Source organism: Rhodnius prolixus, unplaced genomic scaffold, assembly GCF_049639745.1.
Source record: "Rhodnius prolixus isolate KJV_2025 unplaced genomic scaffold, Rpr scaffold_9, whole genome shotgun sequence".
NCBI classification, from domain to species: domain Eukaryota; kingdom Metazoa; phylum Arthropoda; class Insecta; order Hemiptera; family Reduviidae; genus Rhodnius; species Rhodnius prolixus.
Window position 1 is genome coordinate 16,411,391 of NW_027411604.1, and position 13,438 is coordinate 16,424,828.

At 31.6% G+C, this 13,438-nt stretch overlaps 1 protein-coding gene and 1 long non-coding RNA gene across 3 annotated transcripts in view; both read right to left on the reverse strand.

Annotated features, from left to right (window-relative positions):
• Positions 1-13,438, reverse strand: part of Dh44 (corticotropin-releasing diuretic hormone 44) — a 222,266-nt gene that overhangs the window by 151,474 nt on the left and 57,354 nt on the right. The gene's annotated exons all lie outside the window — the stretch shown is intronic.
• On the reverse strand, positions 4,515-8,270 carry LOC141454670 (uncharacterized). The gene is made up of 2 exons (XR_012458864.1): positions 5,407-8,270; positions 4,515-4,813 (listed from the first exon to the last, which is right to left on the reverse strand). It is a non-coding gene; the product is annotated as an uncharacterized lncRNA (long non-coding RNA).

Here is a 13,438-nt window from a genome sequence, read left to right on the forward strand (position 1 = left end):
TACTGGAGATTGTCACGAGGCCAATAGCGTTTCAATCGTCGTGGAGGACGATCTGGAATCGTTGTGGAGGCGAGATTTAGAACAAGAGGATTGGTACAGAATGGAAGAGAGTCAAAGAATTTTCTATACTTAAATTTGGATTCGTCAGTTATATATGAGATTTTGAGATCGTTATGGAGAGTAGAGTTAGACACATAAAATGGAGAATTTGTAATCTGTCGGAGAATTTTTGATTGGAAGGACTGTATTCTTTGTGAATTGGAATGTTTGGTTGAACCCCACAGCTCAAGTCCGTAAGTCCAGATCGGTTTAAGTACACTGTTGTATATTAGTCGTTTATGTTCCAGTGGTAGTTTGGATTGTCTGCCAATTAGACGTAACAGTAATTTGTTTCGTCGGTTGAGTTCTAGTCTTTTCAGTTTAGTGTGCGGATTCCACGTTAGTCTTTTGTCGATGTACATCCCAAGGTAGCGAACTAAATTAGCAGAAGGAAGAGGAATTGAGTTAAAATTTAAAGTGGGACAAGAATTACGACGCAGAGTAAAAGTTATCTGTTCGCACTTTTGAGTATTGAATTTGACTCTCCACTTTTTAGCCCAGGGTTCTAGTTTGTTTAGATGATATTGTAGATGAGAGGAGGCTGTAGTGGCGTCTGAGTTAGAAGAGAGAATAGCAGTATCGTCAGCGTAAGTGCAGAGCAGTGTGTTTGAGTCAGTTGGTAGGTCAGTTGTGTACACAGTATAGAGAAGCGGTCCGAGAATACTTCCTTGAGGTACACCAGCCCGTGCCAGAGAGTAGTCGGAAGAGGCAGATCCACAACTTATCTTAAAGAAGCGGTCGGTAAGAAATGATAGTATAATCAAGTAATAAGTTGATGGAAGAGCACTCTTTAACTTCCACAATAGTCCTGGGTGCCAGACTCGATCAAAGGCCTGAGCCACGTCAAAAAATCGTCTTAAGTTCAAAACAGGGCCACCTCTTTGATAAAATTTAATCGACCGGAAAATCCATATGTTTAATTAGAAATACATTCAAACTTATATTGCGTACTTTTTAGACTCCCTGATGCAGAAACTTGCAGCAACCTAATAATCATATAACAAACTGGAAAATTCAGCGACCAAGTAAGTGGACTCAGCCTCTTGTGTAGCTCCTCAATACTTCATCATAGGCAGATTACATCGTATGGAATGCACAAATGGAGGCTCCCATTAGGGAAGGCTAAAATTCCAATTTTTTGCCGATTATTCTACCTTTTCAAACTTGGTACTGGAGCGTCAAGAAGAATCTTAAAACTGAAAAATGCTGACTGATTGTAAAATCACTGGAGACGTTCCAATAACATTATTAGCAGACACAGAGGTCCAGTCTTCCAGTTCTTTGTGTATACCAAGAGAATTCATTTAACTTTACGAACAAAATTTCAAGAAGAGAAAGACCTTTACCTATCTGGTTGGTTTGCTACCCTAATCACTGAAAGTGCCAAAAAGCTGCCCCAGTGGTCTTGTAGTTACAGTACTGGAATGGACGAACCCGTCCATCGAATAACCAGTTAATATAAAAGATAAATAGACAAGGTAAGTAAAAATAAGCTTGATTTGAAAGTAATCCTGGTTAAAACAATTAGTGTGAATGTCTTAAATGCGCCCATCTCCAAATACGTTCAAGACCTCTCGGGTAGATAAGATGTAATAGAACATGTAGAAATCTTTATAATCCTACTTTATAATCCTACTTTATAATCCTACTTTATAATCCTACTTTATAATCCTACTTTATAATCCCTAACTATCGATACGATTAATATTAGCAATACATAAATAAATAATAATAATACAGTAAGATTGAATTTCTGAATTGAAAGAAAAGTTTAATATCTAACCTAATAACTGTTTTATAATTTAGTTCCAAAAAAGGATTCTATAGTTACTTACAAAAGAGAAAAGTCGATAATATCCTATTATAACCGTTCTACCAAATAGGTTATTGGCGAACGTGCCAAGAATTTACACATTGCTTGAGGACATACGCTTGGTTTAGAAAAAGTACGTTGCACGGATAAAGGAAAGAATGGAAAGACTGCCGGGTTGATTATCTGACCACGTACTTAAGATTGAACATGTTTGCAGAGTGAAAATATTTATAATAAAACGTACGTGAAAAGTAGAATAAATTTTATTAAATGTTAAATGTTATTTCACAAACTTGCTAGCCGTGTGTACATTAAGGCTATCTTCAAGATTGTAAACTATTCCTTTCATTTGAAAGGTAAAGACTATTTTTAGCACATCTTGCTAATTTTTATTATAGCTAAGCGTTTAAGGGAATCTTTCTAACCATACTTAAAACTTCTTCTTTAAGCAAGATGACGAGATTGGAATCATTGTCTTAACCCCATCAATAAGCATTAGGTTATCAGACTAACATTAAATCTGAACTGTAATAGAGGTGAAGCTGGTGACATTTCTTGGGTCTGAAAAGAGTTTCCAATGAGTATTTATTCCTTTTATCTATTCTTAGCTCTAGGTGTACGTCTAACCTAACCCCGTAACTTCAATCTCTTCCCAATGATTACTGTTCATAAATATTACAATGACATTGCTGACATTTACAATCAATGTCATCGATGTTATTTCTTGCAACCTGCAATAATGCTACTAGAGATATTTCCAACAAAATCTGTCGAAACATTTTTGAAGTTTTTTTTTAAAGTGTTCATTAAAATTCGTAAGTTCATTACATAAGTTTAGAGCTATATAACTAGTATTTGATACATTTTCAAAACATTCCGGAGATGGTTTTGAGGAAAAAGTGAAGATTATCGCCCTTTAAATTGTCAATTTTGGAAGAGTAAAGTGTGGTCGTATCACCTAGAATATAAATTGATAGGGATTTAAGGAAGTAAAGTGACAAATTTAATGAAAATCAGTGGATAGTGGATTAGAACCAGGAAACAGCAAAACTTGCAAAATCCTGGATGATGTTTTTGTTTCCCGGCAGTAATCAAATTTTAATAAAGATAAAGATTATAATGGGCTGCAATTTAATTCAGTATCTGGAATAGATATTTCAGCAACGAACCACTACTATCCGAAGTTGGGATTCCCTTCATCGCCTCTGAATTTAGCTTTCAGACATAAAAATCGAGTTATCAAACCAATAATTTTTCTGTTGACAGGTCATCTATTCAAAATTAATCACATTAATAACAGTTCCTCTTGAGAAAAATTAAAAATGAATGCACACGTGTCTAACGCTTAGTAAAGTTAATAATTTTATTTTAATTTTTACAAAAGATATAGTTTGCAAAAAAGAAACAAAAAATAGAAAGAGATGGTGAATTCTGATTGTTATAAGTTTAATACACAATCCAGTCAGTTTGTTTCTTGTTAAAAGAAATATAACTTTGTGTTAGAAGTTTTAATCATTATTCCAGTCAGAATCTTTTCCTTATTTCAGATTTCTTATCCTTACTTTTATTTTTGTGATAATTTTATTTCTGTCATTTCAACAAAAAAAAAACATTGGGCGTGAGCTTGTATATTTTACAAAGAAACTGTGATCAACTGATTTGATTGATCAACCATTTTCATATCTCTATATTGCATTCTCTTCTCGATAATACTATTTTATGCAGTGCATAAGGGGCTAAATAGATAAAGCAATTCAGATTGCAACACTATTTATTCTAAACTATTCACCTCAATGGTAACAACCAACTGTAAAATACAAATTTATACGATCATACAACCATACGGTATGTTCTAATATCTTAGTAGAATGTATTTTAAACATTTTTTGCGAACTACTGAAGCATCATACAAAAAAATTTTTTAGAATCTCTGAGATCTTTAGGTCTCATAAGGATATTTGTGTTGGCCACTAACGCATTGCTTCACCATCGGCGTGCCATGAAAAGGAAACAATGCAAATTTGGAAAGCCCACTCGACGCATCAATAAATAATGTCATTAATAATAATATAAATGATACTTTAATTACAAATAAAACCAACAATAAATCATATTAAAGAATAATAGTGTTGTGAAAGGTAGAACTGTTTCGCTTCAAATAGTAAAAAAAATGGTAGAAGTTTGTTTTAATTGATTTAATAAATAAAATAAATATCATTTTTTTAAACATTACACTTTCAGGCACATCGTTTAAATTGTAGTTCCTACTGCTGTTGTTATACCACTGAAGAATATCAAGTAAAACGTTTGTTTTCTTTAATGCTGTGATTTATTTTTATACCCTTTCAACTTATCAATATAAGTTAAAGTGGATAAAATTAGACTTTTTGGTCAGATTATATGATCTTTTGTGTGTTTAGCGAAATTCGGAGAAGAACATTATTCTTTCTTAAAGAAAGATTGCAGAGCAATGTTGTATTGCATAAAGTCAAACGTTTGCATAGCTATTATATGTCATTGAGATTTTTAACCAAATCACTGAAGTGATCTCAACCCAAAGAGCTTAAATTTGTGATGTTTTTTTAAAAAAATAAACATTTGCGTTTATATTCTTTTAATGACTGCAAATGAAAGATATATTACAATTATTAAAACATTTTCCTCCAGCTTCAAGGATGTTCTAATGGCAGCAGAGTACAGAAGTTCTTTTTGTTTATTTTCTTTGAAGTTACACTAAAGCCAGTTGCACCATAATTAACATTGACAATACTAACATTATAACTCACTTCAGAACAGAAGGAAAGACACTCATTAAAAGTAATCTGCTAGACTAATTACTCTCTTCGGAAGAAAGAACATCACGAAGTCACCCCTGTTGCTTTAATTGCCAAGAAGGATGATCTGGAATATGATAAGAAGATAAGGAATGAGAATGTAAGTTTTAGCAAAATCAACTATCTCTCCCAGCTTAAAGCTTTTTCGATAATCACAGTTTTAAGGGGACCCAATAAAAAGTAAATTACTGCAAATAGCAAAATTTCATGTATTATCTACATCTATTTTTTTTTATTTTTATTTTTTTTTTTTTTTTTTTGCGCATAAACAGCTGAGGTCATTAGCGCCCGGAGCTTTTTCCAGTGCACTGCCGGCCTCCGGACAGTGTTCTCTCGTTACAGACAACACTATCCATCACCGGACAGTGAGCTGTAAGAAGCTCCTAGTAAGAGAAAATCTAAGGGTCAGCTGCTGGATTCGAACCCGGGACCTCCGCGTGGGAGTCCAGTATGCTAACCTCATAGCTAATCCCTTCCTTTTTAATCTAATAAATAGTAATACTCCTTATTTCCATGGAAGTAACATCTACAAGTTTTAGTTAAAATATAAAATAGGGTTAGATTACACTGAAACTTTTTAAAATGAAGTTGACACAACAAGATATGTCGAAAAATATTACTGTCCATTAAACAGATGCCATTTGTAACATGTAAACCTACCTTACTTTCTTCGCCTATTTTCTTAGAGACAACAAGGAATACTTATTGCCTAGTTTTAGGGATAAGACAAATTACTTTAGACAATAAGGTGAAGGTAAATTTGCTTCGCAGACTTTAAAGTGGTGTACACTTTTTATTTATTTTTAGAACAATAACCATTTGGTTATATTTTTATTTTGTTTAATCAAAGCACAAGGTACATTTCAAAAGCTAATAACATGGAAAAATACTTAAAATTAAAATTGATTAAAATATCACAGAAAATACAGCATTATTTTCGAAACTCAATTCCAGATTTACAGCATATGTGTTTTAATAAAGGTAAAGACAAATCAAGACGGTCATTTCAGATAAAAGAGAAAATGAACCTGATATGAAATCTCCTATGACAGTCTCAAACAATCATTTTCGAGATCCTGCCTTTTAACATTTCTTGATGCTCTAAATTTTGAAATAAGTTCTCTACTGTTAACAATGTACAGATTATAAAAAACTGCACATTAAAAACAAACTTGTAAGATTGTTCAAATAAAAGTTATTTCGATTGTATTTCGATGTTTTCGATTGTAATGTATTTACCTTTATCGACTGAAACGAAGCTTTGTGGTAATGAAGGAGATATTTTCGAGAAGCACCCCCCAAAAATTGAAAACCCATTCAGTAAAGAGGTAGTTTAGGTTGTGGAATTTCCTTCCAATTCCATCAACACACTAAACCCTTCTTTTTCAATATATGTACCACACTTTATTCAAGATGTAATGAAATGATATTTAAGGAAAAAGCCAGCCTTCCATGTCTCCTATATTTTTTATTCCCTAATTTTAACGTCAGCATTTTTTATTATTTTTTATTTTATCGATCGGTGCCACATCATGGTTCATTATTGTCTGCTATCTTTCAGCTTCTATTATTTTTCATTAAAGCCTTATTAACTTTTTACTCTTTTTTTTTTAGAATTGCTTTATTCAGTTTTTCATATTTTATGTAAATAAATGTCCTGAAGTACCTACCTTACAGCTTAACTGAACTTTAACGTACGATAACTTGTATATAATAATTACAAAAAAAAAAAATAGAAATTGTGAGTGAAACCTGACACGATTTGATTGCTGCAATAAACTTATAAATAATCAACAAATTAATTTTACCCTTATAAAAATTATATTACTGATGCAATCTAAAAGACGATACTTCTGTGGGAAGAATATCATTCAGGCTCTTATAGAATAATATAATGTTCATTACCCTAAAAATGTTAATTGAGAAAATTGAAAGGAGTAAACGCTTTCAGACTGCAACTCTCGATTTCTTACCACAGACTAGCAAGAGGAAGAATTTATTTTGTCGCCAATGACAAGAAGTAGGTTAGGGGGATTTGCTTGAGTGGTTAGTGTTTCTGGATTCCCAAGCGGAAATCCCAGGTTCGAATTCAACTGCTGGCCCTTAGGAGCCAAGTAGATTTTCAAAGCTCACCGTCCAAGAAGCAGGCAGTGTACTGCAAAAAGCTTCGGATGTCAGTGTCGTTAGATGTTGTCATACCTTAAACTTGAAAAAAAAAACACAAGAAGTACTGGTATGATCTTGAAATGACTTTAAAACTTCGTTAATATATTGTCCAAATTACTCCATTACAAGAAGCAAATGGTATTTTAAGTAGAAAAAAATGAAGGCGACTTCAACAAGATATATCACGTGATGTGTACTTTGATGGCTTTGGATGGCATGAAAAAAATCAAATTGTCAATTGTCAAATCAAAAATTTTAAATTCAACGAGAATTGCAAACTTATTTTAGAGGAGAATTTTTACTAGTAAAAATCATTTGATGGGGATTCTTGAAGTATGGGGAACATTTATACGTCACTCACAGTTGTTTTCTATTAAAAACAATTAAATATTTTTAATTAATTAGACACCATAAAATCTTTGAAATTCTGGCTGTTACAGGAAGGTAACTTCCTGAATGATATAATAACATGTAAATGGATTAGGAAATGCTACTCTAAGAAATAAAAATAAACCTAAAAAGGAAGTAATTAGGTTAAATTTAAGAAATTAGTCGCAACTTTATTGCATCGAAATGACGAGACAAGTTCATTGGTTTGTTATCCTATTTCGCTTACATTTTATTATTTTCAATTTGTTAACAAATTAAAGAAACAAAAAATATTGCATTTATGTATTGTACTTTCAAATTAAAAGTTAAATAAATTACTATGATAAAAGAAAATAGATTAAAAGCTATAAACAAATTGCTAATAATTTTTAGTTGTTGGTGGTATTAGACAAAACATGGTAAACCAATTTGGTAGATTAGTCGTAAGCGGTGAGGGTGAGGAGGTAGCCCAGACAAACTCCGCAACTAATCCGCAATCGTTATTTCTCTTCCCTATCTTCTTTGCACAGCTAGTAGCTGCAACCTTTCCTCCGAGGAGTATTCAGTATTTACTGTCACTGTGAAATTTTACACACGTACACTTAGATATTTTTCGTTTCAAAGTCAACATAAGGTCCACACTTATCTCCTCTTTCTGTCGGCAACCTTTTTTATATTTAACACATTTTGTTGTACATCATGCTGCTGAACTACTGTTATCTCTTTGGCAGTTAATAAATATTCTTTCTAGGGACTAGAACCTGTTTCAATCCAGTTCAAACTATTAGTTTATTTCAAATGAATATTTTCATTCATTGAAATAAATTGATTTATTTGATAAAAGAATGTCTTAAATAGAACTCCCGCAGGCCTTTTCTCTTAATTTTTATATTTTTTTCTTTCCTTTAAGAAGTATTTAAGGTATAGTCAAACCTAAACAAAAATCGTTGCCATTTCGAGATAACCACAGATGTTATTCATATAATTATTACAGAAGAGTTATACTATACTCGTATAGCTAAACAAATTTAGGGCAAATCTTACTTATTTTTATTGGAAACAAATTTCAAATAAAAACCAAAGCAATAATAGGTTTGTAGTAAAACATAAATCTTAGAAAAAGTCATCATTCATTGATGATTGTTGATTTTTTTATTTAAAAAGAATTATCAAATTTTTAGATTGTAGAAATTATAGCTATTTTTAAAAAGAAGGGGGCCTGCATTAATTTTTTGTGGGTAAGGGGGTCATTGTGGTATAAAAGAAATTGAAATTGTTGATACACTTGCAAAGGAAGCCACTAATAGTGGGGGAAATGGCTAATTATAAATTACCACACACCGATATCAAGTGTACAATTACAAAAAATGGCAGACAGATTACAGTAATGGTAATAAAGGGAGATTCTACAAAACTATGGTAGATCAGTTACCTAGATAACCATGGCTTAAGGGAACTGACACTAATAAATGGGTTGTTACGACAATAAACAGGCTGAGAGCGAACCACGCGGTGTGCGGATCATATCTTCAATGGATCAACAAAAGGTCCTCTCCTCTTTGAGTACGTTGCAATGAGGAGGAGGATTTCAAACATATAATAATGATATGTCCCACGTAATGTGTTAGAAAGGAAACGAATGTTTGACGTCTTATACAGGTATTTAGATGCACCATTACGCTACGAAGACATAATATTCTCGAGCAACATCTATGTGCTTAAATCTGTAGCAGAGCTAGCTAAGAAATATGAGTTTATTTAAAAGTTATAGCCGATTAGAATGAATGGGAGAAAATGATTAGAGCCCTGATCTTAATTTCGGTTAACCTATAAGGATACCAGGAATATAGAACACTAATCCATCAATTAGTTGTAAGTTTGTATGTAAGCAGTTGTATATAGTAGAGGGATGAATGTGTGAAGCGAATGTATTTATAAATAAGATTGGAGAGTGAGTGATATTCTTAACCGGTGTTCCGCGAATCTGGTCCAAGTGTTCCGCGAAATTACAATTTTAAATGCATTGAAATTTAGAAACATAGGACAGATACGAAAACCAGAAATTGTTCCCTTTTTTTTAATCTGAATTTAATTTTAAGTTCTTGCTAAATACCGAATTTCAAATTATTTAATGTTAGTGTTCCGCGAGAAAAATATATACATATAATTGTGTTCGCGTCTATGAAAAGGTTAAGAACCTCTGATATAAAGGGTTGAAAATTTTTTGAGTCATGAAATTCTGTAAAATTATGGCCGTTCTATATCTCCCACTGTGAACCACGTATTCGTATGAAATTTGGTCCTCTTATACACTTTGTTTTTCTCAATTATAAACTATAGTTATTTTGTGCACAGATCCATAAATGTAGAAGATATAAAGGGTTGAAAATTTTTTGGGTCATTAAATTCTGTAAAATTATGGCCGTTCTATATCTCCCACTGTGAACCACGTATTCGTATGAAAATTTGTTCTCTTGTACACTTTGTTTTTCTCAAATATAAACTATAGTTATTTTGTGCACAGATCTATAAATGTAGAAGATATAAAGGGTTGAAAATTTTTTGGGTCATGAAATTCTGTAAAATTATGGCCATTCTATATCTCCCACTGTGAACCACGTATTCGTATGAAATTTGGTCCTCATATACACTTTGTTTTTCTCAATTATAAACTATAGTTATTTAGTGCACAGATCTATAAATGTAGAAGATATAAAGGGTTGAAAATTATTTGGGTCATGAAATTATGTAAAATTATAGCCATTCTACATCTCCCACTGTGAACCACGTATTCGTATGAAATTTGGTCCTCTTATACACTTTGTTTTTCTCAATTATAAACTATAGTTATTTTGTGCACAGATCTATAAATGTAGAAAATATAAAGGGTTGAAAATTTTTTGGGTCATGAAATTCTGTAAAATTATGGCCGTTCTATATCTCCCACTGTGAACCACGTATTCGTATGAAATTTTGTTCTATTGTACACTTTGTTTTTCTCAATTATAAACTATAGTTATTTTGTGCACAGATCTATAAATGTAGAAGATATAAGGAGTTGAAAATTTTTTGGGTCATGAAATTCTGTAAAATTATGGCCATTCTATATCTCCCACTGTGAACCACGTATTTGTATGAAATTTGGTCCTCTTATACACTTTGTTTTTCTCAATTATAAACTATAGTTATTTTGTGCACAGATCTATAAATGTAGAAGATATAAAGGGTTGAAAATTTTTTGGATCATGAAATTCTGTAAAATTATGGCCGTTCTATATCTCCCACTGTGAATCACGTATTCGTATTAAATTTTGTTCTATTGTACACTTTGTTTTTCTCAATTATAAACTAAGTTATTTGGTGCACAGATCTATAAATGTAGAAGATATAAAGGGTTGAAAATTTTTTGGGTCATGAAATTCTGTAAAATTGGGGCCGTCTATATCTCCCACTGTGAAGCACATATTGATATGGAATTTTTTTCTCTTATACACTTTGTTTTTCTCAATTATAAACTATAGTTATTTTGTGCACAGATCTATAAATGTAGAAGATATAAAGGGTTGAAAATATTTTGGGTCATGAAATTCTGTAAAATTATAGCCGTTCTACATCTCCCACTGTGAACCACGTATTCGTATGAAAATTGGTTCTCTTGTTAACTTCGTTTTTCTCAAATATAAACTATAGTTATTTTGTGCACAGATCTATAAATGTAGAAGATATAAAGGGTTAAAAAAATTTTGGGTCATGAAATTCTGTAAAATTATAGCCATTCTATATCTCCCACTGTGAACCACGTATTCGTATGAAAATATGTTCTCTTGTACACTTCGTTTTTCTCAATTATAAACTATAGTTATTTTGTTCACAGATCTATAAATGTAGAAGATATAAAGGGTTGAAAATTTTTTGGGTCATGAAATTCTGTAAAATTATAGCCATTCTATATCTCCCACTGTGAACCACGTATTCGTATGAAAATATGTTCTCTTGTACACTTCGTTTTTCTCATTTATAAACTATAGTTATTTTGTTCACAGATCTATAAATGTAGAAGATATAAAGGGTTGAAAATTTTTTGGGTCATGAAATTCTGTAAAATTATAGCCATTCTATATCTCCCACTGTGAACCACGTATTTGTATGAAATTTGGTCCTCTTATACACTTTGCTTTTCTCAATTATAAACTATAGTTATTTTGTGCACAGATCTATAAATGTAGAAGATATAAAGGGTTAAAAAAATTTTGGGTCATGAAATTCTGTAAAATTATGGCCATTCTATATCTCCCACTGTGAACCACGTATTTGTATGAAATTTGGTCCTCTTATACACTTTGTTTTTCTCAATTATAAACTATAGTTATTTTGTGCACAGATCTATAAATGTAAAAGATATAAAGGGTTGAAAATATTTTGGGTCATGAAATTCTGTAAAATTGTGGCCGTTCTATATCTCCCACTGTGAATCACGTATTCGTATGAAATTTTGTTCTATTGTACACTTTGTTTTTCTCAATTATAAACTATAGTTATTTTGTGCACAGATCTATAAATGTAGAAGATATAAAGGGTTGAAAATTTTTTGGATCATGAAATTCTGTAAAATTATGGCCGTTCTATATCTCCCACTGTGAATCACGTATTCGTATGAAATTTTGTTCTATTGTACACTTTGTTTTTCTCAATTATAAACTAAGTTATTTGGTGCACAGATCTATAAATGTAGAAGATATAAAGGGTTGAAAATTTTTTGGGTCATGAAATTCTGTAAAATTGGGGCCGTCTATATCTCCCACTGTGAAGCACATATTGATATGGAATTTTTTTCTCTTATACACTTTGTTTTTCTCAATTATAAACTATAGTTATTTTGTGCACAGATCTATAAATGTAGAAGATATAAAGGGTTGAAAATATTTTGGGTCATGAAATTCTGTAAAATTATAGCCGTTCTACATCTCCCACTGTGAACCACGTATTCGTATGAAAATTGGTTCTCTTGTTAACTTCGTTTTTCTCAAATATAAACTATAGTTATTTTGTGCACAGATCTATAAATGTAGAAGATATAAAGGGTTAAAAAAATTTTGGGTCATGAAATTCTGTAAAATTATAGCCATTCTATATCTCCCACTGTGAACCACGTATTCGTATGAAAATATGTTCTCTTGTACACTTCGTTTTTCTCAATTATAAACTATAGTTATTTTGTTCACAGATCTATAAATGTAGAAGATATAAAGGGTTGAAAATTTTTTGGGTCATGAAATTCTGTAAAATTATAGCCATTCTATATCTCCCACTGTGAACCACGTATTCGTATGAAAATATGTTCTCTTGTACACTTCGTTTTTCTCATTTATAAACTATAGTTATTTTGTTCACAGATCTATAAATGTAGAAGATATAAAGGGTTGAAAATTTTTTGGGTCATGAAATTCTGTAAAATTATAGCCATTCTATATCTCCCACTGTGAACCACGTATTTGTATGAAATTTGGTCCTCTTATACACTTTGCTTTTCTCAATTATAAACTATAGTTATTTTGTGCACAGATCTATAAATGTAGAAGATATAAAGGGTTAAAAAAATTTTGGGTCATGAAATTCTGTAAAATTATGGCCATTCTATATCTCCCACTGTGAACCACGTATTTGTATGAAATTTGGTCCTCTTATACACTTTGTTTTTCTCAATTATAAACTATAGTTATTTTGTGCACAGATCTATAAATGTAAAAGATATAAAGGGTTGAAAATATTATGGGTCATGAAATTCTGTAAAATTGTGGCCGTTCTATATCTCCCACTGTGAATCACGTATTCGTATGAAATTTTGTTCTATTGTACACTTTGTTTTTCTCAATTATAAACTATAGTTATTTTGTGCATAGATCTATAAATGTAGAAGATATAAAGGGTTGAAAATATTTTGGGTCATGAAATTCTGTAAAATTATGGCCGTTCTATATCTCCCACTGTGAACCACGTATTCGTATGAAAATTTGTTCTCTTGTACACTTCGTTTTTCTCAATTATAAACTATAGTTATTTTGTGCACAGATTTATAAGTGTAGAAGATATAAAGGGTTGAAAATTTTTTGGGTCATGAAATTTTGTAAAATTGGGGCCGTCTATATCTCCCACTGTG